This window comes from Falco peregrinus, chromosome W, assembly GCF_023634155.1.
Source record: "Falco peregrinus isolate bFalPer1 chromosome W, bFalPer1.pri, whole genome shotgun sequence".
Lineage (NCBI taxonomy): Eukaryota > Metazoa > Chordata > Aves > Falconiformes > Falconidae > Falco > Falco peregrinus.
Genome location: NC_073743.1, coordinates 18601931 through 18625170, shown reverse-complemented (window position 1 = coordinate 18625170; position 23240 = coordinate 18601931). Strand labels below are relative to the sequence as shown.

The 23240-nt window shown below is 44.9% G+C and overlaps 1 protein-coding gene across 4 annotated transcripts in view; it reads right to left on the bottom strand.

The window, feature by feature from the left end:
• The window catches only part of ARK2N (arkadia (RNF111) N-terminal like PKA signaling regulator 2N), a 55097-nt gene extending 47065 nt beyond the window's left edge, over nucleotides 1-8032 (bottom strand). Inside the window, exon 1 of one of the 4 annotated variants that reach the window (XR_008745041.1) lies at nucleotides 7876-8032. The gene's annotated coding sequence lies outside the window, so the exon portion shown is untranslated. The remainder of the gene's footprint in view (nucleotides 1-7875) is intronic. The other 3 variants (XM_055792607.1, XM_055792610.1, XM_055792609.1) reach the window with 3 other exon arrangements.
• Between the last annotated feature and the right edge of the window lie 15208 nt (nucleotides 8033-23240).

The following is a 23240-nucleotide window of genomic DNA, read 5'->3' as shown; positions in this document are numbered from 1 at the left end:
CCAGGAGCCCTGAAGTCCACCCCGCAACCCACTGCCATTGTAAAGAGGCAGAAGTGCCTACTGGCTTGGCCAGATAGCACCCATCAAGTCCTTTTGTAATTAACTTCCCAGAGGAAAGCTGTGCACCTTACCATCAGGCTACTAAGCTGAATGAGATGAGAGTCAGGGTCCAGAATAACAGCAAGGCGAGCATCTTACACAACAGACAGCAGCAACAGGCCTGAAGCAAGGGAGAGCATTGGACAACTCATCCGATCTTGCAAAACACCACTCCAAAATTGCACAACCTTTGAAATCAGGAGGAGAGATACTCTCAGCAGATATAAGAGCTGTTTTGTCAAGTTCTGTGTAACATTCCTTTCCAGTAACAGTGCTGCCTACCTAACCGATGCCACAACCGCCTGGGCTGTTCTTGAGGGTACTTCGGTAGCCCACGCAGCAACTCACCAGCATCTCCCCATCTCTTACAGCTATCGAAGAGCTCAAGTCACTGAGTGGAGTACCTCCTGGTACACCGAGCGTACCACCACAAGTGGTACAGGTTTATGACAGCCATTTAACAAAGATGAGTCAAGAGATATTAAGTGTCTCTACAGTCTGTAAGTATTTTATGATCAGATCTTTTTACACATCTTTCCTACAGGAAATAGAGCAAAGATGCAGTACTGCTGTCAAGGCATTTGAAGAGTTGGTTTTAGGTCAGTATCTTCCCAGCATAGGTCAGTAACATGCCCATTTTATGGTCTGGCCAAGTGAAGAAAAGAGATCAGGCTATATCCCCAAATTCTACAGAAAGGCTGGAAAGAAGCTGTAAGCCAACCAAACCCTGATCAAGTCATTTTCTCATACACAACCCACTAAAATTATTCATTTGTTTCTTTAATTATTAAGCTAGTAGTATAAAATCTAAATATTGCAACATGAATTTGCAGTAGGTATATTCCTGAAAAACTGTATCAATACACTAAAGGCAAAGCCACATCACATTCACATTATGGAAATTTTACTAGCAGTAGGATACTAGCTGCTCTTGTGCTGTTCTTGACACCAAACCCTTGATGGTTTTTAGACCAGTAATAAGAGGTACCAATTGATTTCTGCATCCACCAGATTGCTAACAATCAATACCATAGTCTTCACATGTCCAAAGTGCTCTTAAAGAAGAAAGCACTCGTGACACTGGTCTGTCATAACCTAATTAGGACTCAGTAAGCAGCAGGTACAGCTTCACTGGAAACAGCCCACTACCTTCTCATCAAGAAAGCTCACCCATGCCACTGAACCATACTCAAGAGCACAGTTAACTCAAGGCAGCTAACCTCTGAGTCTGTATCTTTACAAATCCTTAGTTGAGCTTTCCCAAGAAACTAATGCAACAAAAGTTAAATCCTTGTAGGATGCCACCAGCCATAGACAAACATCTGTGGGCACTGGCAGAATTAGAGGGACTGTGACATGGTCTGTTATGGAAGGAGAATGAAGGGTGGTAAGGAAAAAGAACAGTGCAGGAGAGGGTTAATTTAGAATAAACTTTTGACAAAGAACAGAAGAAAAAAACAGTATGAAGTAAGCACAGGTTGGTTCTGCAAATGAGTAAAAGCTACTTTGGGTATTTCAAAAACCAGAACTGACTGGGTCAAAAGCCAGTTATATCTGCGCTATGAATAATGCCTCTAACATGGGCTTTACTATCGGATACTTCCTACAGTATTTACTCCCAGTTGGCAGAGGTGAAGAAATTTGACCTCTACTTTCAGAGGATAACAGACAGACCAGGAAACACATTTCTTTCTCACAATGTACAGGAGACTTTGCATATATTTGACTACAGAAATTAAGTAACAGCATGTAAGAAGATACCAAGTTACCAGCTATAAAAGGAACAAAAGAAAATTAAAAGGTAGTATTCATCAGTACCATGCAAGTAAGTCCTGACAGGAATTAAACAAAAAAACACACCAAAAAAACCACCTTTTAAATAAAAGCACCATTTAATCCAAAATGATTTGTTGCATTACTGTTCTTGATTTAAGAAAAAGAAGCTCAACTGACAGAGCTTTTTGAAGAATAAAGCTAATGGTTAGCAACAGGAGACAAACAATATATACAACTTCCCAGCAAAAGAGGAGATAGAAGAAAAAAAGAGCATCAAGTCTGGAGCATTAATTCAATCCCATTCTGTTAATTCAACACAGTCTTATTACTGCTGCACCTTGCCGAGTTCCATACAGTGAAATGCACTACAGGTGTTAAAAAGCAGAAAAAACATATTGATCTTGTAAAACAAAAAAGGGAGATCAAGTGGCTGTTATCAAACTAACTTTAAATTGGGGTGAGTTCTATAACTTCAGAAGCCCTCAATAATTGGCTAACTCTGGCAAGATACTCACTAAATTTCCCTAGCTTAGTTTTACATTATTCAACAATTTCTGGATTTTCTTTATTACAGTGAGTGGATCCAAAGCCTGTGAATTGCTTTTAAAGTGACTTATTAATATGAGTAACTGGAACCATGGAAAATAAAACTTCACCTTAAAGGCTCTTTAAAAAACAATACTCAATGAAATGTTTATTTTTATAACTCCTCACAGATTCAGTGTAGTGCAGATCAAAAGGTAAATATAAGCTCTGGAGGAACCATAGCTACTGACAACTGAAATGGTATTTATTGGTAATGCAGCTCATGGGCACTGCTACCCGCAAGCCCATTTTTCCCCACAATGACAATTTCATTTCCAAAAGACATCTTATTAAACACAATGAGGCCTGAGGCTACCAGCATTTCATCCAACTTCATTAGCAGCCAGCCTCTAAACCTCCCCCCTATCTTACATGGTATTTCCAACCACAAGCACAGGGAACTAGCAGACAGCTTCCTGACCTACTCTTTACCAACCTTTTCCCTAAAATTTTTCTTTTGCCAGATTATTTAGAACTGTTTCTCTAGCAAGAATTGGGAGGAAAAAAAAAAAGCGCAGGAGTCAGGAGATTACCAGCTAACAAGAAAGCCACGGTACAAGAGAACAGTACTGTCTTAACCATACCTGGCTAGCATGTTGTTTCTTTTACTTCAGAAAGTTTGACAATGCTATTGGAGCATACAGCACTAACCTCAAACTGGTATCAGGCAAATGTAATATTCTTAATGGAAAACAAATTGCTGAAATAACTGCACCATCCCATAGACAACTGGTATTATGAAGTCTGGATCTTAGCTACTCCCAGCTCTGCTACTCTGAGTCACTTAGTCTCTACCTGTTTTGGAAGAATGGAAGTGAAATCTGCCTTCTCTAAACTAAGTCTTGAAAGGCTGATGACCAAGCACAACAAAGCAAGACACTACAGCAGAAACTTAGCAAGACAAGCAGTTATCCAGTCATGGCCTGGCTCTTCCTGCTCATTTCCAGGAAATTCTGAAGCATCAGAGCAGAAAAGCTCTGTGCAGGATGCTGCAGAAGTCTCACTATAAAGGCAAATCCATGTACACTGAAACAAAAATGTTAGCTTGACAGAGTCTTAAATACTTACATTTACCTGTTCTGCTTATGATTAAAAAGCTGTCAGACTGAGTCCTAACAGCTTTAAAACTGTCTTCTCGGAGACCAGTATCGCAAGGTGTGATACAGCTGAAGCCTGTACACTATTCTGCTATTACAATCAATTTCTGAGCATTCAAGAGACAGACTACATGGTCTAATTGATATAAAACCCTAAATGCCTTCTTAAATAAAAAGGGATATTAGGTTGGATCATTCTGAATCTAAAGCTGACTCATCACGTGACCACAGGGATGTTACTTGACCTCCCTGCACATTCAGTAATGCATCTGCAACAGTGTAATGGCAACACCTCAGTGAGTGAGCCACATCATTTTCAGTCCTGAATGAGTAATCAATGTGTGCCTGAACTCCAGAAAGTCAGTCATATCTGTGGAGAAATTGCTATACTGTACAGGCTCTATTCATGCTGACCAGACAGGTGAAGAGGAAACATTAACAAGTTGGAATGAGCAACCACAAATTTAAATTCTAACCCTTAGCAGTAACACTGAGTGACAAAGCATCAGTGTCTCCAGTCTAGCTCACAGAAATGAGTTATGTTATGAGAAAGCAACAGCAGAGGCTAATATTTACACTACATGCACATTTTCATTTAGTCTCTTGCATCCAGTTTTCTTTTTGCTCTGAATTGCACATTTGTAGACATTGCATTCTAGACCTGAAGTTGCAGCTTGAGAATTGCATTATGCATTAAAAACCTGGAACAAAGATGCAAAAGACAGACAACACAAATCACAATGAAAATCATACTAAGTTCCCTGCAATAATATTTGCTGCCACGGATCTCGGTGTTGTAACAGTTCAGCTGCGAGTGTCGGTTCTCTGCTTAGCTTCAATTCATATACTGGCAAACCAAGACAAAAGTGGTTTCCTTGTCACGTAAGCCTCAGGTTATCTCAGAGCTATAACTGCAGCAACACAAACCGTACCACACAACTTTATCCCAGAGCTCTTTCCCAGCACTGTCTGTTCCCCTCTCCCACTGGTGCTTCATTTTCAGTTCCCCATTGGTACCGGAAATGTTGAAGCCCACAAAGACTTCCAAGTTTTAGTACTTCTTTTCAAGAATGCTTATCCTGAGGTGCAAGTTATATGCTTGCAAGTATGGTATTTAAATCTTTCACTCTGAGCTAGTAAATGTGTTATTAAATCTGCTGCTCAGTTTCTGTCAATGTTTACAGTTTTCTAAATCATTTAGTCAACTGCAGATAAAAACACAGAAGCTGAGATTGACCATAGACCCAATTCTGTCAAAAAGTACCATCAACACACTAACTTTGAAACGTTATAGAAAATTAAATACAGGTTGCTTGAAACTATTTACTCATTTGAAAAGCTTTCAAAGCTTTAACATATCTCCTGGTGACATTTTGGTCGGAGGGCAGACACAGTTGTGAATGCTTGGTCTGCAGCCACTTTCACCATGTGGTAGATGGAGACTCCCATCTCATTAACAGATGTTTAAGTGAGATGTTGATATACAGGTGGGTCACAGATGGCATATACATCCTTGGTGGAGCAGGGAGTAAAGGTGATAATATACAAGAGAAACTGAAGAAAGTGAACCAAATCAAGGCAAGGCAAAGAAGCCTGCATTTCAAAGGTAAATAAACAGCAAGTAGATGGGGTAGGTGTGTGTGTCAGGACAACCAAGGCAATTTTTCTCTGATCAAGTTACACCAACTTATCTCCCCAATGTTTAGTGTTCAAAGACCCTCATGACTCCCTATATTTACTCTTTGTTCATTCGATCTTATCTTACCTCATTAATCCCCACCTCCTCCACAGTCAGCGGCCAGCTTCATCTGCCCATTTGTCAAATGCTTACAAACATCCTTCCAACCTCCCCTTTATCAGTTAGAGCGTTGCTTCGTTTGTATGCTGTGACCACTCTGTATCGACCGTTCTCAACTGCCTTGTGGTTGACTTAAGGTTCCTTTCTTTTTCCCCTCCCTTCACAGTCCCCTGTTTAATGTATCCACTCCGTTCCCAACTTGTTTGTGCACTTCAATTTCTACCAAGCAAGCAGCCTTCGTGCACGAGTGCAAGCATAGATGGCCAGGCTGCGCAGCAATACACACCACACACTTGCATGTGTAAGACCACAGACCTTTCCTCTTCCTGAATATCTCAGGAATTTCTCATCGTACCTCTTCATGATGCCGACTAGCAATTAGGCTGAAGAGCAAACAGAAATAGTCCACACAATTAGAAAATCAAGTGTTTAAAAATGAGTCACAACTGTTATCCTCATACTTGACCATAATACCAGCTGCCCAAACTCACGTACTACCTTCCATCACCCCCACTGTTCCTCCTAACCCCTCAGACAAAACACTAATGTTATTGGTACACCAGAACCACAGAAAGGAGTATTTTACCGGCTTTAAGTAGCAACATAACCACCCCCTTTGGAGCTTCTTTTGCCAGCACCAGACTGCTCTACATCACTAGATGTGAGAAATACTCAGAAAATGATGCTTATAAATGATTGCTGTTGAACAGCCGAGTCCTCTGTACTTCATCTCACTGCTTTTGTATCATACATGTATAACGGGGGAGTGGGGAGTGTTTGAGTTTAGCAAACACGAGACAAGCAACCTGCTGTCCTCCTTAGAGCTTGTTACAAACCTATTTGCTCTCCAAAGGCGATATTTCCCTCCTCCAGGGCAACAGGGGAAGCTGCACTGTTGTAACTGCCCAACTTTCAGCTCTTATATCACAGAAACAGCAATTACAGGTGTTAACTAGGGCAGGAGAACCACAAGATGAAGACCTCAAAAGGGCACACTATATCCAGTTTTCCACCTCAAGGTCTTGAGCAACATAAGAGACTTTAAGAGAAACATTTTAAATTTGTTTGCTGTTTTAAGGGGAGAGCTATTACCGTTTGTTCTTAAAGTTTTAGCTTGAAAACTGGAAATAGGCCAGCACTTGCCTATAAGTAAAACTATTATTTGGTCTTATACTTGGCAAGTACCAGACAAGATTTAAAACCAAATAAAAATTGGGGGGGGGATTAAGAGAAATTTTACATTTTTAAAGAGATGCTAAAGGGTTCCAAGATTTACTGCTCATTCATTTTTATAAGCTAAACTTACTTGCCCAAGAAAAAAAAAAAAGAAACAGGATTGACTTATACCATAACATCTCTACACATCAGATTTTTTTTTTTTCAGCTTTTGAAGTGCTGTTGGGTACTTTGTGCTGGTTTAAAGTGCATAACTAGTTACAACCAATACCTTGTTCTACTAAGTGCTGTTATAGTTTCACAAAGGTACCTACAAACTTTAAGACAAGTTGCCTTGTTCCACTATTAACAAACTAAGACATAAATACAATCAGATGCTGCTTAACAAGGGTGGAAGCTCTCCCTACCAGCCACACAACCTAAACCTACAAAAATCCACAACGCAAGCCTTTCAAAACGTGGCCTCTTAGTAGTTGTCCAATAACCTCAGTGCAAAGAAAGTTACAATACAGGAATTGGGGAAATAGTTAAAACATTACAAGTCTGCTCAGGCTGCCTTTTTTCTTTTTAAAAAGAACAAGTAGCGCAGTTCAATTTTATATTCTCCTCGGATGGCTGTGCTGCTCAAAGCCACATCTGCAAGCCTTTAGGAGCTCAAGGGGAACTCAGGCTAGATAAGCAGCGAACAACTTGAACTTTTTTTCGACATCAAATACGTATTAGCACATCATCCAAGGTAAACGGGCAAAAAAACCTCGAGAAGCATAAACCCGGAGGAGTTACACGCCTCGTTTTTCAAAGGGGTTTTCTCCCAACAGCAAATACGATCCCACAGCACGTTGCAGGAGTGTTAGAAAACACCAAAAGGGTCCGAGGTTGCCCCCAGGAGCTGTAACAAGGCTTTCCTCCGCCGATCCCGGGCGGGGGGGGGGGGGGGGGGGGGGTGGGTACGGGGACGGACGGGACGGGGGACACACAACGGCGGCTCCCGCCTGCCGAGCACCTTGTCTGGCCGTGGTAGAGGTCACTGCCGCCACGCCGAGCCGGGCAGCGCTCAGCCACCCACCAGCCACCCGACGCTCCCCTCAGCCACCGGGGGCGGGCGGGCAGGCAGGCCTGCCCACACACACACACCGGCCCTGGTGAGACCAGACCCCCACCGGGCCGGGCTCGCCCGCACCGGGGCAGCACCGGGCCGCCCGCTCCCAGCACGACCAGTAGAAGGGCGGTGAGGCCGGTACCCCTCCCTCCCGCGAACAGCGGCGGCTAACGGCAACACTCCCGCCGCCCCCGCGGCTGCCCGGGCCGGCCCTACCGCAGCGGGTCAGCCTCGGCCCCACTCACCTGGGCAACGCAGGGCCCCTCCTGGCCTCCCTCCCCCCCAAGGAGCAGGAGCTGGAGCACAGGCAACCGGAAGGAGCTTTGTCTCAGCCTCGCCACCGCCCCCCCCGCCGCTGCTCCGCGCCCCCGCCGCCAGAGAGAATGTCACCGAAGGCCACGGGACTCCGCTGCGCGGCGTCACTTCCTCCCTCCGCCGCCGCCGGAGCAGCCGAGCGCCGCGCAGAGCGGTTACCGCCCGCCAGCGCCCCCGCGCGGCGCAGAACCGCGCCCGCCAGGCCCCGACCCGACCCGCTGCTCTCCCCCCGCCTGAGGGAGCGGCGAGCTCGGGCTCGCACCCGCCCACTGACTGTCGCACCTCCCCGCGGTGTGCCTTCCCTGACACACACAGGCAGAGCCCCCCCCGGCCCCAGTGGGCGTCGCCTGAGGGGCCGCGGCCTGAGGCTGGGCCCCCGCCGAGGTGCCTGGGCCGAGGTGTGAGGGGCTGCGCCCGCGTGAGAGGCAGGCAGCCGTGGCGAGGGTTGGTCGCACTGCGGTCGCCCACCGCAGGGGAAAGCGGGGGCAGCCGATGGCCGGTGGGTTAGCCAGGAGGGGGGCCTGCTGCGGGCTGCCAGCACACCGCTGGTGCGCTTCCCTGGCGACGAAGCCCAAGTGTGCAAAGCACGGTGGCTGGAGCTGACTCACCAGAGGAAAAGAGCAGAGGAGGAAGAAGGAAAGGAGGAGAACGAAACGTCTTCCCCCAGCGCAGGGGCTGGGCAATGAGGAGGGCCGAGCCAGGGGGGATGCAGGTGAAGGCGGCAGGAGCCCAGCAAACACCTCTCACCAGCCCTGTCAGCCAGCACTTGTTCTCCCTCCAACCGGATCCTGGTGATCCTGCCCCTGCGCTCCCTGAGATCAGAGACCTGGGGGCTGGGTGGGGGAAGCATGGTGTGCAATTAGGGAAACATTGTAATGAGTACATTAAACATCGTTCTGATGTTTCTTAATCAGAGTCTTCAGCTTTGCAGCCCTGGGGTATATATGCTGCACAACTGCACAATACATTGTAGGCGGTGCTCTGCAGTTTGAAAACATGTGGCAGCAATCATTTCAGCATAGTCCCTGAATCCCAATGGGGGCCTACAAACGCCTGGGAAATTCGTGTCAAACATGCAGCGTGCAGCAGAGGCACTCCTGGAGGATCCCACTCCTCCACAGCCACTGCTTACGGCACAGAATCAGTTTTAGGGTTGATGGTATAGAATTGTGTGTATGCATCTACCCGCACCACCACCCAAATCAAGTACATGGACTTGAGAAACAAAGACATCACATACCACCTCAGAAGAATGTACCACATTGAGGAGAAATAAGGATAAGAGAGAGATTCAGGTAGAAGCAGAGATACGTATTCAGGAATTCACAATTCCCTTTTAGAACTACTTTGCAAGATGCTTCTCACCAAACAGGTAAAAAACTTCCTTTGCAAGAGCACCAGCCTCATCGGTGCATTCAATATCGACGGTGTCAGCATAAGAAGGAACAAGTAGGGTGTTAACAAAATCCACACTCAGGAAAGGATAAAACCTCCTCTGCATGGGGCTGCTGTGGGCTCTAATCTGTAGGATGCTCTGATTTCCTACGCAGCTCTAGCCATGCCCTGCCACCAACTAAAATCAACCTCCACAACCTGGCTGGCTACTTCTGGGAAAAAAATCTGGAATCTGTATTTACAGGGAAGGATCTGCTTTGGAGGCATGACTCCTGAAAGACACCCGGAGGACGGCACACTGTTGCACAGGCGTTAGGACACAGCAGTGAGGCACAGGCAATGTAGTTTTGGACAGCGTACAGAAAAGCATGACACAGGCGAGGGCAGTGAGCATCTGCCTCGCATTTGCAAGAAGAGTGATAAATGGAAAGGAGCTCAAAGAGCCACAACTGAAGGAATCGGCAGGCTGGAGGCATTACAAAAAAAAAAAAAAAAAAAAGAATTACGGACTATCATAGGTACCATGGAATTAGTAAACTAAGCAGGGAGACATTAGGGATCTGTAAATATTTGAATGAAGTAAGTGGCATGAAGGGAGAAGACTGGTGATACTTTAATGATTTTAATGAGGTGAAATGAAGGAAGGGCATGTTTAAGCTGAGAATCAGGGTGGAAAGCTTTTGAATGCAGGACAGCCTGGAAAATTGTCTCCCTAAGGGAAGTGGTGAAAGCTTTATTGTCTAAGATTTTAAATGCCAGATTAGGAGAAATACCAGGCTATTTACTCTGAGTTTTCAGGGAGATGGGATGAAAGATTAGGAAGGGAAGAGGAAAAGCAGGAGGTGGTGCTGGCTCCAGGAATTTAGGGTGTACAGCCCAGCACCTCTTCTAGTCTCCTCTGGCTTTGTTTTATTGTTCTTTGACCACCTCTACCAAGAGTGCAATGATTTCAGTATGTTACCTCCACGAGGAAGCGGTAGGAACTCCTCTACCATGAAGAAATGCAGTTGAGAAACGGGAGTCTCGGTGGAACATCTCTAGAAAGGATCACCTGGGAAGGGAGCAGCAGAGGTTCCTTCAGCTGTGGAGGGGCCCGATGGTGCAGCCCTATGCCTCAGCTTCCAGGGGACCATCACCACCACTGCCACCTCCCCTCTGGGCACTTGTGCTTCCCCAAAGACAATGGGAGGAAATTAGCTCAGTGCTGGAGCAGACTGCAGGAGCAATGGCGAGCCACACTCCCACGTCAAAGTAAAAGCTGGTTGTGAGAGGACTTTGGCTCATCAGGCCTTCCAGGCTGGCTTCCCTCACCCAGCTTTTGACAGGGGGAGCGCAGCTCCTCTGGCCAGGCTCCCATCCCTTCCTCAGCCCCAGGCCAAAAGGTTCCCTCCAGTTCCAGACTAGGAGAATGACTTTTCAAGAGCCCATCCTCATGCATCTGACGGCAGCATCCATAGGCACATTACTAAGCATCCTCTGCAGAGGGAATATATAGAAACTTCACCTTCCGAGTAACATTTAAACAACGCCCATTTTCCAAGCTGGGCTGCAGGCTGCCAAGCATCTGAAATCACAAATGCACCACTGAAACACAGCCAAGCCATCCCCTCGCTGCACTCCTGCTCCTTCGCAAAGTCACCCAGGCTCCTCTGCAGCCACCTGCGGTGGCCAGATGGGGACCACAGGAAAAGTGCCCAGGACACTGAGAAGTTCACCCATCCCCAAGTTACCACCCACATCTCCTGGGGAAGGAAAAGAGATAAAACCTTTCCTTGCTGCTGGGTTTTACCAGCCAATCTTGGCCAATTAATCACCTGTGCTGTGCTACTTAATTAGCATTAAAGGCATATTTAGCAAGGGGCTAGGGCAAGCATTTATTAGATTTGGTTGTAGTTTTTGGAGTTGTTGGTTGGTGTTTGTTTTTTAACTGGAGATTACATGCTTCAGGAAGGATGGTGTAATGCTGAATGATTTCAAGGCAGATGGAGGTAGTGCTGTATCCTCCCATATAGGTGGTACCCAGCGAAGAAAGAAGGAACTGCAAGTTTTACTTCAAACACATGCTTATTGGTAAAGCCTCTGCTTACTTGCTTGTGGGTTGTTTGGGGTTTTTTTAGAGAAGTAATATTTCTCAATTAGAGAAGCAGAAATCTATCCAGCCTAGTACTGAATTTTTTTTAATGAAGTGAACATATAAGAAAATGAAAAATGTTTCTAAAGCTGCTTGAAGTTACTAACAGCAACTGCATACTCAGAGACAAAGTGAAGTATTTCCTGCAGCATGCAAGGCTGCACAGAGCAGGACTGCTATTGTTTCACAGATGACCCTGTAATTTAAAAATTCAAAGAATAGCTCAGAAATACAAATTTTTTCCCAGACCTGCAAGACCTATTCAGTACTAGGTGTAATTAAAAAAATCTTAAGAACGCTTATAATTTAGCACATCACAGTTTTTGCTTGGAAGTACCTAAAACAGAATTGAGTATCAAAGAACGTCTTGAGTGTTTTACTGGAGATGTTACAAAATGCTACCAACTTCCTTTTAAAATAAATCTTGAAGCTATTTTTAAAAACTGTATTTAATTACAAAGTACCATATTATTATTATGTATCTACTAAAGGATTGATAGGAATGAAAAAAAAAATTCTGAATAATTTCAGTCTAAGGAAGATTGAAAAGCAACCACAATGAAATGTTTGCAACAGAGTATTTCTATAGTACTAGCCAAAAATGTATAGCCAAAAGAGATTCCATCCACATCTTTTGATTCAATGCATTTTGAGTAAATAGGTACATATTTCAGCTCAGTAGCCATAAATTTACCTTGTACATTTTGCATTTCTCTAGCATTTTATTTTTATTATTCTGGTTTTAGTACCTAAATGTTTTCTTTTAAATAAATCATTATCACTTAGATAGTTTGCGGATGAATTTCCATATTTTTTTTTCTAAAGCAATGATTATTTTGCATGTATGTCACTTTGCAGTAAAATATACACAAGTTTACACTTGAGGCTGACCACTGGTTTTCAGGTCTAGTGCATAATTTTAATTCTTTTTTTTTTTTCCCAGGTGGATTTGGATCCTTGCATTTTCCAGGAGGAGGAATTGAGTGCACATTGATCAAGTGCACACATCTTTTGCATTTTGTCTGTAAAACTGAGGGGTCTGCAGCTCAGCCTGGCTCCAGCTCTGGCCCCGGAGCTGTGAGAGCCCCACATGAAGCTCCCAGTGAGCACAACTGCTCTCAGCTTGCAGGTGTTAATTGACTGGTGCCTCCAAAAATCAGGCTGGGAGTTCAGAGCTGAGCAGCTGATGTAATCTGAAGTGAGGCTGAAGCAGCAAAGGCCTCTCCAGGCATTTGAGCCATTCTCAGTTGGGTGATTATTTCATAATATACAACAGCCGAGGGGTCCAGCTGGCAGCCTCCCTCCAGGCTGCCACAGCTCCTCACCTCCTGCTGTGACCTCCATGGAAACTCAGCAGCTGCCAGGGCAGGGGGTGAAGCCCAACAGCAAACATTTTCTCAACTGAGCACTCGGGTTAGCATGCTGCTGTCTCAGCAGGACCTCTGTGAGGTGTTCCTGTGCTGGCATCCCTTCACCACAGAAAAGCTGTGCCACCCCAAAACACCAACAGCACAGAAGGACACCTCTTCTTGCCCTGCAAGGCACTCTGCTTGTGCAAACGTGTAACTGGAGAGCAGAGAAATCTTACTGACAGTCTGCTGGCTGCATAAATTTCATTTACTTGACTTTCCCCATTTCCATCAAAAACTGAACTGCTGGATCTGACAACCAGCTGCTGATTTATGTTGCATGTGCTGCAGATAGCTCAGCTGTGGCACACAGCTTGAATGCAGCTGCTGGCTATTTTTTTCTCCTTATGTTTCCAAAGCTAGGAAGCAATGTGTGGCTATCTTTGGACAGCTCTTCAGTCAGAGCCTGGTGCTGCCGCTGTGGATATTCAGGCTCTTTGCCCATGAATGGAACACAGCACACACTGTGAAATAGCAGCTGCTAGGAAGTGGTGCAGCTGCCCTGCAGGCACAGGAGAACAACCTCCAGGTTTCACAACTGGTGCAGCATTATGTGGTGAAGCAGTGCTAAGGGAGTGCCATAGTCCTGGGAAATCCTCCCAAGCCTTGAGTCACGGTTACATGTGTGCAATAGAAAGCCTTCAGCTAATGTTAGCTGAGTCTTGAGGCTCTCATTGAAAAGCAGGGCTGGTAGCATCCTCAAGCACCGCATCTAATCCATCCTTCTATTCCAAAGCATGATCACCACTCCCTTGCATTATAAACACTTAAGCAAAGCATTTTTGATCTGCTCTTAAAAGCCTTTAGTGATTAAGATTCCTTAATTGTCAGGCTATGACCTCCAGTGCCTTACAATGGCTTTGTTAAATCATTCTCTGATGTCTACCCAGCTATGTTCTGACGCCTTCCAAGATCATGACTTCTCTCCCCTTTCTACAACAGGAAAGATCAGGTTATGCTCTTGCCCCTTCCAGATTCAAAGATCACTCCCTTGCCTTCTTTCCGTGCTTTTTGTGGTAAGCAGTAGCTCTACCTGTAGTCATCCTTGCACTACTACACCTCTTCCAGATTTCACATCTGTTACCTCTGTGGTATTTTCCCCTTAGCCAGTTCAGCCCACATGTACCAAAGATGGCTTGTCTACTCACTTTTGCCATCTTGATTTCTAGCCCAGAAGGAACTGAAGATAAAAAAACCATGAAACTAAGGCAACTAACCCTTTCCTAGAGTCTTGATTTAAAAACTAGAAACTAAACAGCAACTCCCTCTTGCATACGGGCTCCTTCCTCTGAGCTCCCCAGTTCAAGAGAGATGGGGAACTACTGGAGAGGGGCCAATAGAGGCTACCAAGATGAGGGGACTGGGGCATCTCCCTGATGAGGAAAGGCTGAGGGATCTGGGACTGTTTATTCTGGAGAGCAGAAGACTGAGAGGGGATCTCATCAATATGTACAAATATCTTAAGGGCAAGTGCCAAGAGGACAGGGCCGAGCTCTGTTCAGTGGTGCCCAGCGACAGGATAAGAAGCAACAGGTACAAACTGAAACACATGAAGTTCCTTCTAATACAAGAACTTTTTTACTTTGAGGGCAGCAGAGCTGGAACCTGGAACAGGCTGCCCAGAGAGGCTGTGGAGTCTCCTTCTATGGAGACACCCAAACCCCACCTGGACGCAACTGGCAACCTGCTCTAGGAGAACCTGCCTTAGAAGGGGGATGGACTAGATGATCTCCAGAGGGCTCTTCCAACCCTGACCGTTCTGTGATTCTGTATGGAAGATGAGGCTGAAGATTGTCATGAGCATGGCTGTCTGAACATCCTTCCATTCTTCCCCATCAGAAGAAATGGTGAAGAAGGTCACAAGGTGAGGAGGCTGTGGACTTTACCAATGTCAGTATCATCCTGAGCTTGCAGCTTTTAGAAATCACAGCTACTCCCTAAGCAGAATCACAGATCTCATAATCCTATTGCTTCAAGGGGGGGGGAACATGAAGCAAAAAAAAGAATCTCTTTTCCTGTGGACCACTGAAATCCATTTCTGCAATGATGTAACAGCTCCTGGGGAAAGGCACACCACGCTAAAATATGACCATAATCTTTTGTAACTCTTAATTGCAAACAGACGTAGCTACAAATTGCCATCTAGAGCACAACTGCTATTTGTCTGCATGCTGCATGGTACTAACAGGCCCTAGTCCCTGCTTGATGTTTTCAGGTGCTGCCACCTGTAGAGGGATTTTTAAAGGACCGAGGACATATGTTACCATTGTCCGGGTTGGACAACCCAGGCCTGTTAGTTGAAACTGCAGAGCAACTTCAAATTGTCCTTGGAACAAGCAGTGGGAGAAAGAAGACAAGCTATGCACAAACAAGAAGCCAGGTGCAGAGCAAGTCCTGGGAACCACGGAATCAGCACACTCTCATCGGCACACTCTGATCAGGCGCCTGCAGCATGCTCACCAATCAGCGACATGGACGCCCGCATGAACAGAAACTTTTATCCAATCACCTGTGTGTAAAGTCGTGTGAGCGGTCGGTTTAAGTTATAAATATGACCTGTTTGTTTAATAAAGTGAGCACGGCATGTAGCCATATTGGTGTGATTGTCGTGACTTGGCCGACTCTCCACGGGGGACCCTCTTCGTCTGGCGCCCGAACAGGGACCCATTTATTCACTTAAATACGGTTCGCTTCAATGCGGTTTAGTTTAAATGCTGTTTTCTTAAATGCGGAAGTCTCCGTGCATCGGACCCGAAGGGAAGTTGTCCGATTAGGGAGCTGGAGGTCGGAGGCGGGCGGAATCTGGAAGGCGAAAAGCGGAGTCCAGAGTTCGGTGCAGAGCTGCAGATCGCACCTCCACCGGAGGTAAGACTGCGATGAATAAAACGCGGCAGGGCTCTCCGCTGATTTCCTCTCTGAGAGAGGGGAGGGCACTAACGAAGACCGCAATGAATGTGGCAGGGCTCTCTGCTGATATCCTTTCTGTGAGAGGGGGGAGCTCTCAGGAAGACCGCGATGGAATTAGATACAGCAATTAAACTTTTAACTAATATCCTCTTTAAGAGAGGGGAGAGCACTAAAGAAACAGAAGTGGAGGCTTTAGTTTGCTGGGCACGAAAAATGGATAAGATTCCCGAGCCCGCGTTATTGTTTTTAGTATTACGGAATGGAGATAAGTGGGAAATTGCCTCTGGGATACTACGATCGAGGGAGGTAAAGAAGGAAAAGAAGCTAAAGCGTTAGGAGCTACATGGCAGTCTATAATTAACACTCTGGAAACTATGAAGGCAGAAAAAAAAGTAGCGGCAGCAGCTATAGAAGAGTTGGGAGGAGATGTGGTAGAAAAGCCAATAGAGCAGAAGGGTGATTCACCTAAGCCTTCTCTCTTGGCTACATTTTTTGGCGTTGGGCATACTCGTCCTATGAAGGGTATGTCAGCCTCTGCGTGTTCAACAGTGCAGGAGTTTTTAGATAAGACAGCGGACAAACCGGAAGTTACTCCTCGGGGGTCTGTTGTAACTGAGCCGAAACCAGAAGAGGCTGTTGAGCCTCCCCAGGAAGGAGGAGCAGCGAGTCATGCTGCACCAATTGGAGCTGTGGGTGGAGCAAGACCAAAACGGAGGGTGGCGACAGCTCGTAGGTCAAATCGGGGGGGGGGGGGGGGGGGGGGGGGGCGCAAAAGGGCCATCCAATGTCGTATCCTCCTCTTCCTGAAACATCATTGGACGAATTTGAGGAGGAAGGCGGGGAGAAGCTTTGTGATAACAATACAGAGAAATCCTTACAGGAGGTAATAGATAAATTAACAAATCTGGAAAAGCAAGTTGAAATGAACCTGCCTACTACTTCAATACCTGTAGTTCCTCCAGTTAGCCCAACTACCCCTCCGATGCAGAACTTGAGAAAAGATCCAATTCTACAGTGTTGGTCTGGTGTTATTCGTGTTGCTATTTTGGAGGGTGATTGGCAGGTGACCAGCTCATTAGCTTGTCCAGTACTGATTAATAGCCTTGGTGCACAATGGGAGCCGCATGATTGGAAAATATTGCAACAAGCAAAGCAAACGGTTACTACTCATGGCCTGCGTTCAGAGGCTGCACAACAGATCATACAGTTTATTTTCACAGCAGACATTCTTTCACCTGCTGATTGTGTGGGACTTGCTTCCCTATTTTTGACTCCTTCTCAATATTTAATGTTTGAGAGGGAGTGGAAGAGACTAGCTGTAGAGGAAGCAAATAGACATCAAGATCCAGATATAGGAGGTCCGCTTTATGGTCTATGGGCAGATATGTTAACTGGGCAGGGACTTTACTACGCAGGTTCAATTGCAGTATCCCATACAAATGCATCAACTTGCTCAAACTTTAGCACATTGAGCCCTTTTGTCTGTGCCAGACAAGAAGAAACCTGCTTCTTATACCACTGTTCGTCAAGGGACAACGGAGTCCTATGGACAATTTGTAGACCGTTTGTCTGCAGCATTAAAGGACAATTCTGATTTACCTGTGGACCTGCAGGAACATTTGTTCTGCACCCTCGCTTTTGAAGGGGCTAACCCAAGAACAAGGGCGATCTTAGCAACACTACCCCAAGGAAGTCCCGTAGATGAAATGTTGATTAGAGCTACTCGAGCCGAACAAAATAACCAAGCGGCTGCCTTTACTGCTGCGTTGAGGGAGCAAGGGCATATAATCGCAGCAGCCTTAACAAATCATATAGGTGGACATCGAAAAGGGAACGATGGTAAATCAGGATTTGGTATTTGTTATCGATGTGGTGAATCTGGGCACATGAGGCGTACTTGTTCAAAGACTGTTTGGGCTCACAAATGTAACTTAGGTACACATGCTACTGCTGTTTGTAAATATAACAGGTCGGGAAACATGCAGCGCAGCGCGACGGGTCTACGCGCGAAGACACAAGTACAGGCCCCAACAATGCAGATGAGAAATGTGGTTTCTTATACCAGCGCGTCCCACCCACCCAGGGGAGCCTCAGGGTGGACGTGGCAACCACAGTAGAAGTAACTTTGAATAATAAAGAAGTGACTTTAATTCCAACTGAAGTAAAAGGACCTTTGTGTAATGTGAATTCTCCATTTGGAGGACTTTTATTGGGGAGATCTTCAATAGGAAGGCAAGGAGGAATTGTTTTACCTGGGATAATTGATGCAGTTTTTATGGGACACGTGCAAGTTATGGCCTATGCCTTACAACCACCTGTTACTATTCCAAAAGGAAGTAAAATTGCTCAAATACTTCCCTATGAAAGCCTTGTTGCGCATCGACAATCTTATGAGCAACTCAGACAACAAGGCCAGCCATCTAAGATGGGAGGAGAAGACGGTTTTGGATCTACCGAACATGAGGTGTGTTTCACATTAGATCTTAATCAAAGACCATATCAGAAGATTCAATTGAAGTAAGGCAGTCAGCAAATTACTCTGGAACCTCTATTAGACTCCGGGGCAGATGTCACCATCATTAATCAACATCTATGGCCCCAGAATTGGGAACTGCAATCTCCAATCACCCAGGTGGTAGGAGTAGGAGGTGCAAAAGTCCCAAAACAGAGTAAAGACTTGATTACATTGCAGTTCGAAGATGGCCAGGCTATTGTAGTTCGGCCATACGTAGTGCAACTCCCACACACATTATCTGGGTTGACTGGACGGGATGTTTTGTCACAATTGGGACTAGTTATGACAACTGATCAGCATTTTGTGCTACGGCCACTGACCGACAGCCACCCATACTGAAGATTACATGGTTAACAGAAAAGCCAATTTGGGTAGACCAGTGGCCGATAACAGAAGAATGGCTGCGCATTGCTGAGGAATTGGTGCAGGAACAACTGAAAATAGGTCATATTTGACCTTCTACAAGTCCTTGGAATACTCCTATTTTTGTGATACCAAAGAAAACTGGGAAATGGCGACACTTACATGACTTAAGGAAGGTTAATGATCAGATGTTAGTGATGGGAGCATTGCAACCTGGTCTTCCAACTCCTACAATGATCCCTCAGAAATGGCAAAATTGTCGTGATAGACTTGAAAGACTGTTTCTTCACGATTCCCTTACACCCTGATGACACGAAAAGATTTGCATTCACTCTGCCATCAATAAACCGTGCCGCTCCAGCCAAACTGTATGAATTTGAATGTCTTACCACAAGGAATGAAGAACTCTCCTACGATGTGTCAGACTTTTGTAGATTGGGCACTTGTTCCGATATGACAACGTTGGCCTCACGTCCTAATCTATCGTTATATGGATGATATTTTATTGGCTGCTGAACAAAGGTTTTCAGACGATCAACTGAAATGGCTTGTTGACCACCTTTTATCATATGGTTTGGTTGTGGCGCCAGAGAAGGTTCAACATTTGGCCCCATAGAAATATCTAGGCTGGCTCATCTCGAATGCTCAGATCCGACCACAGAAGGTGACCCTTACTACACAAATAACTAATCTGCATGATGCTCAAAGGCTTTTAGGAGACCTACAATGGGTTCGTAACATAGTTGGCCTCACTAACGATGATTTGCAACCATTCCGATCCAAGTTGCATGGCACCAAAGCCAACAGTCCTTGAACTTGTTCACCAGAACAGCGGGCTGCCCTAGAAGTTGTGTCCCGCAAGATTCAGACTGGCTGGTGTGGTCGCAAAATGGCGAATCATCCGTTATGTTTTTGGTTTGCGGTGTTGCCACTTTATCTTTTGCCCTTATTTTACAATGACAAAACAAAAAGGGGGAAAATACGGTGATCGTTTTAGAGTGGTTGTTTTTGCCATTGCAACCCAGACATCGTATTTTAAGTCACCCTGAAGCAGTAGCGGCCTTGGTGAGAAAAGGAAGAGACAGGATTCTTGAAATTGATGGGACTGAACCGGCAGATATCAGTATTCCAGTCCGTGGTGATGATTATGAATGGCTTCTGAGACATTCAACAGCCATACAGGAAGCCTTGATGGGTTATACAGGTGTTGTACACAACAACCAGCCAAAAGGAACACTCTGGAAGATGTTAGAACATTACCAGTGGATTGCAAGACTGCTATGCACAAAAAGACCAGTTGACAGGGCAACGGTGTTTACAGATGCAGGACGAAAGATGAAGAAGGCTGTGTGTGTTTGGCAATCTGATAATCAGTGGCAGAAACAAGTGATCACTGGTGAACCACGGGACAACCTTCAGACCTTGGAACTGAAAGCAGTGTGTTGGGCATTGGGAAGCTGGAACAATACACCTGTAAACATAGTATCAGACTCATTGTACGTAGTTGGTGTCGTACAGCGCATTGAAGATGCCTTGTTGAGAGAGACAAAGAACCAACATCTTGGTGAAATGTTTATACAACTGTGTAGTACTCTTCGACAGAGAAAACATGAATTTTGTATTATGCATATTAGAAGTCATCAGTGGACCATTGGGTTGGGCGAAGGTAATGCTAGAGCTGATGAAGCAGTCAGCTGTCTGGCAATAAATCCTCCAACAAATAAGTTTGAAGAAGCTCGTAACAGCCACGAGATGTTTCATCAGAATGCAAAGTCTTTACATCGACAGTATCAAATACCCATAGCAGATGCAAATGGTATTGTCCGCTCCTGTCCCCAGTGTAGTCATCATGGACCTGGTTTAGGGGTGGGCACTAACCCAAAAGGTCTGAAGGCACTTCAGGTTTGGCAAATGGATGTAACACATGTACCTGACTTTGGGAAGCTTAAGTATGTGCATGTCACAATTGACGCCTATTCTCATTTTATATGGGCCACTGCACAAACCGGTGAAAAGGCATTACATGTGGAGAGACACTTAATGTCTTGTTTTGCTGTCATGGGAGTACCTGTAGAAATAAAGACAGACAATGCTCCAGCATATAGTAGTCAACGAGTCGCTAGGTTTATGACAACTTGGGGAATTAAACACATCAAAGGGATTCCTCACTCCCCAACGGGGCAAGCAGTTGTTGAAAGGGCAAACCGTACCCTGAAGGATTATCTTCAGAGACAGAAAGTATCGCAGGACATAGATGGAACTAAACGGTTGACTAAGGTGTTGTTTACCTTAAACTATCTCTCCCTTACGGAGGACAGAGAGGGACCACCTGTTGTTATACATCACCAAACAGCGCGAGGGAACCAAACAACTACAGTTCCTGGTTTGAATGTTTTGTATAAAAATATGGCTTCAGGCGTATGGGAAGGACCTAACCCGGTGTTATTTATCGATAGAGGTTATTTTTGTATCTCCACAGATAAAGGACCTATATGGGTCCCTAGCAAGTTTGTGTGACCTGTATGTCAAGATCAGAAGACGGAAGAGAAGACTCAGAGCGAGCAGACAGAATAAACTGTCTATGTTGTAAGGGATGTAACCCGCGGGTATTATGCCAATGTATGCTATGTGGGGTAAAACGGTTCTGTAAGCCAAAGCTTAAATGTTAATGGTGTAAAGAGTGTATGTGTTTGATTAGTAACCGGGCATGAAGCAAGAGAAAACATACGACTAGTGTAATACCATGCTGATTGGAGACAGTATACATCATCAGAATCTGTGAAAGCACAGATTTGTGGGGTGGAATTTAAAAAATAAAAAAAAATAAAAAAAAAAATAAAAAAAATTGTGGAAATTGCAGGAGTAAACATGTTTAAGTGGTGGACTTGGTTTACGGTCTTGATGAATTTTTTACCCATTGGCCAAAGTATTTTGACATCTTGCCTAGGACAAACATATGGGTGACATGGGCAAATATCAGGGGGTAACAGACTTTTGTTTAAGTCTGCAACAGGCAAACAACCCCTTTAGAACTTGTTTAATTGGTATTCCCCTGCAAGAGAATGAAACAAATTTTGATGGTTTTTTTGAATGTTAAAGCAGTGGATCTGACTTCCAATAAGAATGGTACATGTATGAGTCCAAATGGCAGCATTAAATGCTAAGAATATATGAAGGTTAGCATGTTGGGGAGAGAAACAATTTAATCTTACATCACAGATTTTAAGTTTGTTATTGCTTGATGTAGACAGTGTCAGGCATGCTACGTTACAAATTAGAGCTGCAATAGATTTTTTGTTATTAGCACATGGACACGGTTGTGAGGATTTTGAAGGGATGTGTTGTGTGAACCTTTCCGATCATTCCATATCGATGCACAAGAAGTTGTCACAACTGCAGGGAAACATGAAGCATATTCTTCCGTTGATAATCCCTTCGATGAACAATTGAGAGGTTTGGGGATAACAGGTTGGTTAAAGACATTATTGACAGAAGGAATATGCTTTGTTATAATCATTGTTGTAATGTTTTTAATTTTTAACTGTTTATTTTCTTGTTTGAAGAAAGGTTTAACATCTATTGTGAAACAGACATGGGTTGTCCGAAAAGAAAAAGGGGGATATGTAGAGGGATTTTTAAAGGACCGAGGACATATGTTACCATTGTCTGGGTTGGACAACCCAGGCCTGTTAGTTGAAACTGCAGAGCAACTTTAAATTGTCCTGGGAACAAGCAGTGGGAGAAAGAAGACAAGCTATGCACAAACAAGAAGCCAGGTGCAGAGCAAGTCCTAGGAATTGCGAAATCAGCACACTCTCATCGGCACACTCTGATCAGGCACCTGCAGCATGCCCACCAATCAGCGACACGGACCCCCACGTGGCCAGAGACTTTTATCCAATTACCTGTGTGTAAAGTCGTGTGAGCGGTCGGTTTAAGTTATAAATATGACCTGTTTGTTTAATAAAGTGAGCACGGCATGTAGCCATATTGGTGTGATTGTCGTGACTTGGCCGACTCTCCACGGGGGACCCTCTTCAGCCACCCTCTCTAGATTTTGATTTTTTCTCATTCATAGGAGATTTTTCATATTTTTGGCTTTAGTACAAACCAACTTGTAAAAGCTGGGATGTTTAACACTGGTGCAGTGGTAGCATGAAAATAAGAGGGCGGCTCCAGCGACCCCTTTTGTAAGATGACATTTGAGGTAGAATTGGAAAGGACAATCTAACTTTAAAATTATCACATTCCACAGTAGTTCTGCTAAGAAACTCATGTATTTTCTGACTTAGAAAGGTCTTACTATAAAGCTCTTTTTTGTTTTTAAAGCTGTCACTTCACTATCCATAAAACTGTTTATCTACTTTCATTTGCTCAGCTCTATTTGTAACATAAGGAGAAATAACAAGTAGTCAGTGGTAGACTGGGATCTCTCAAAGTGCTGAACATGGGCAAACTTTACAGGTTAGTGCCATGGGCTTCCACTTTCTCAGATGACAATGAAACTACAGAACCTCTAGAGGCTGATGCTGCTACATCTAAGCTCAGCTCTCACCTGTATCAGCAGAACAATTT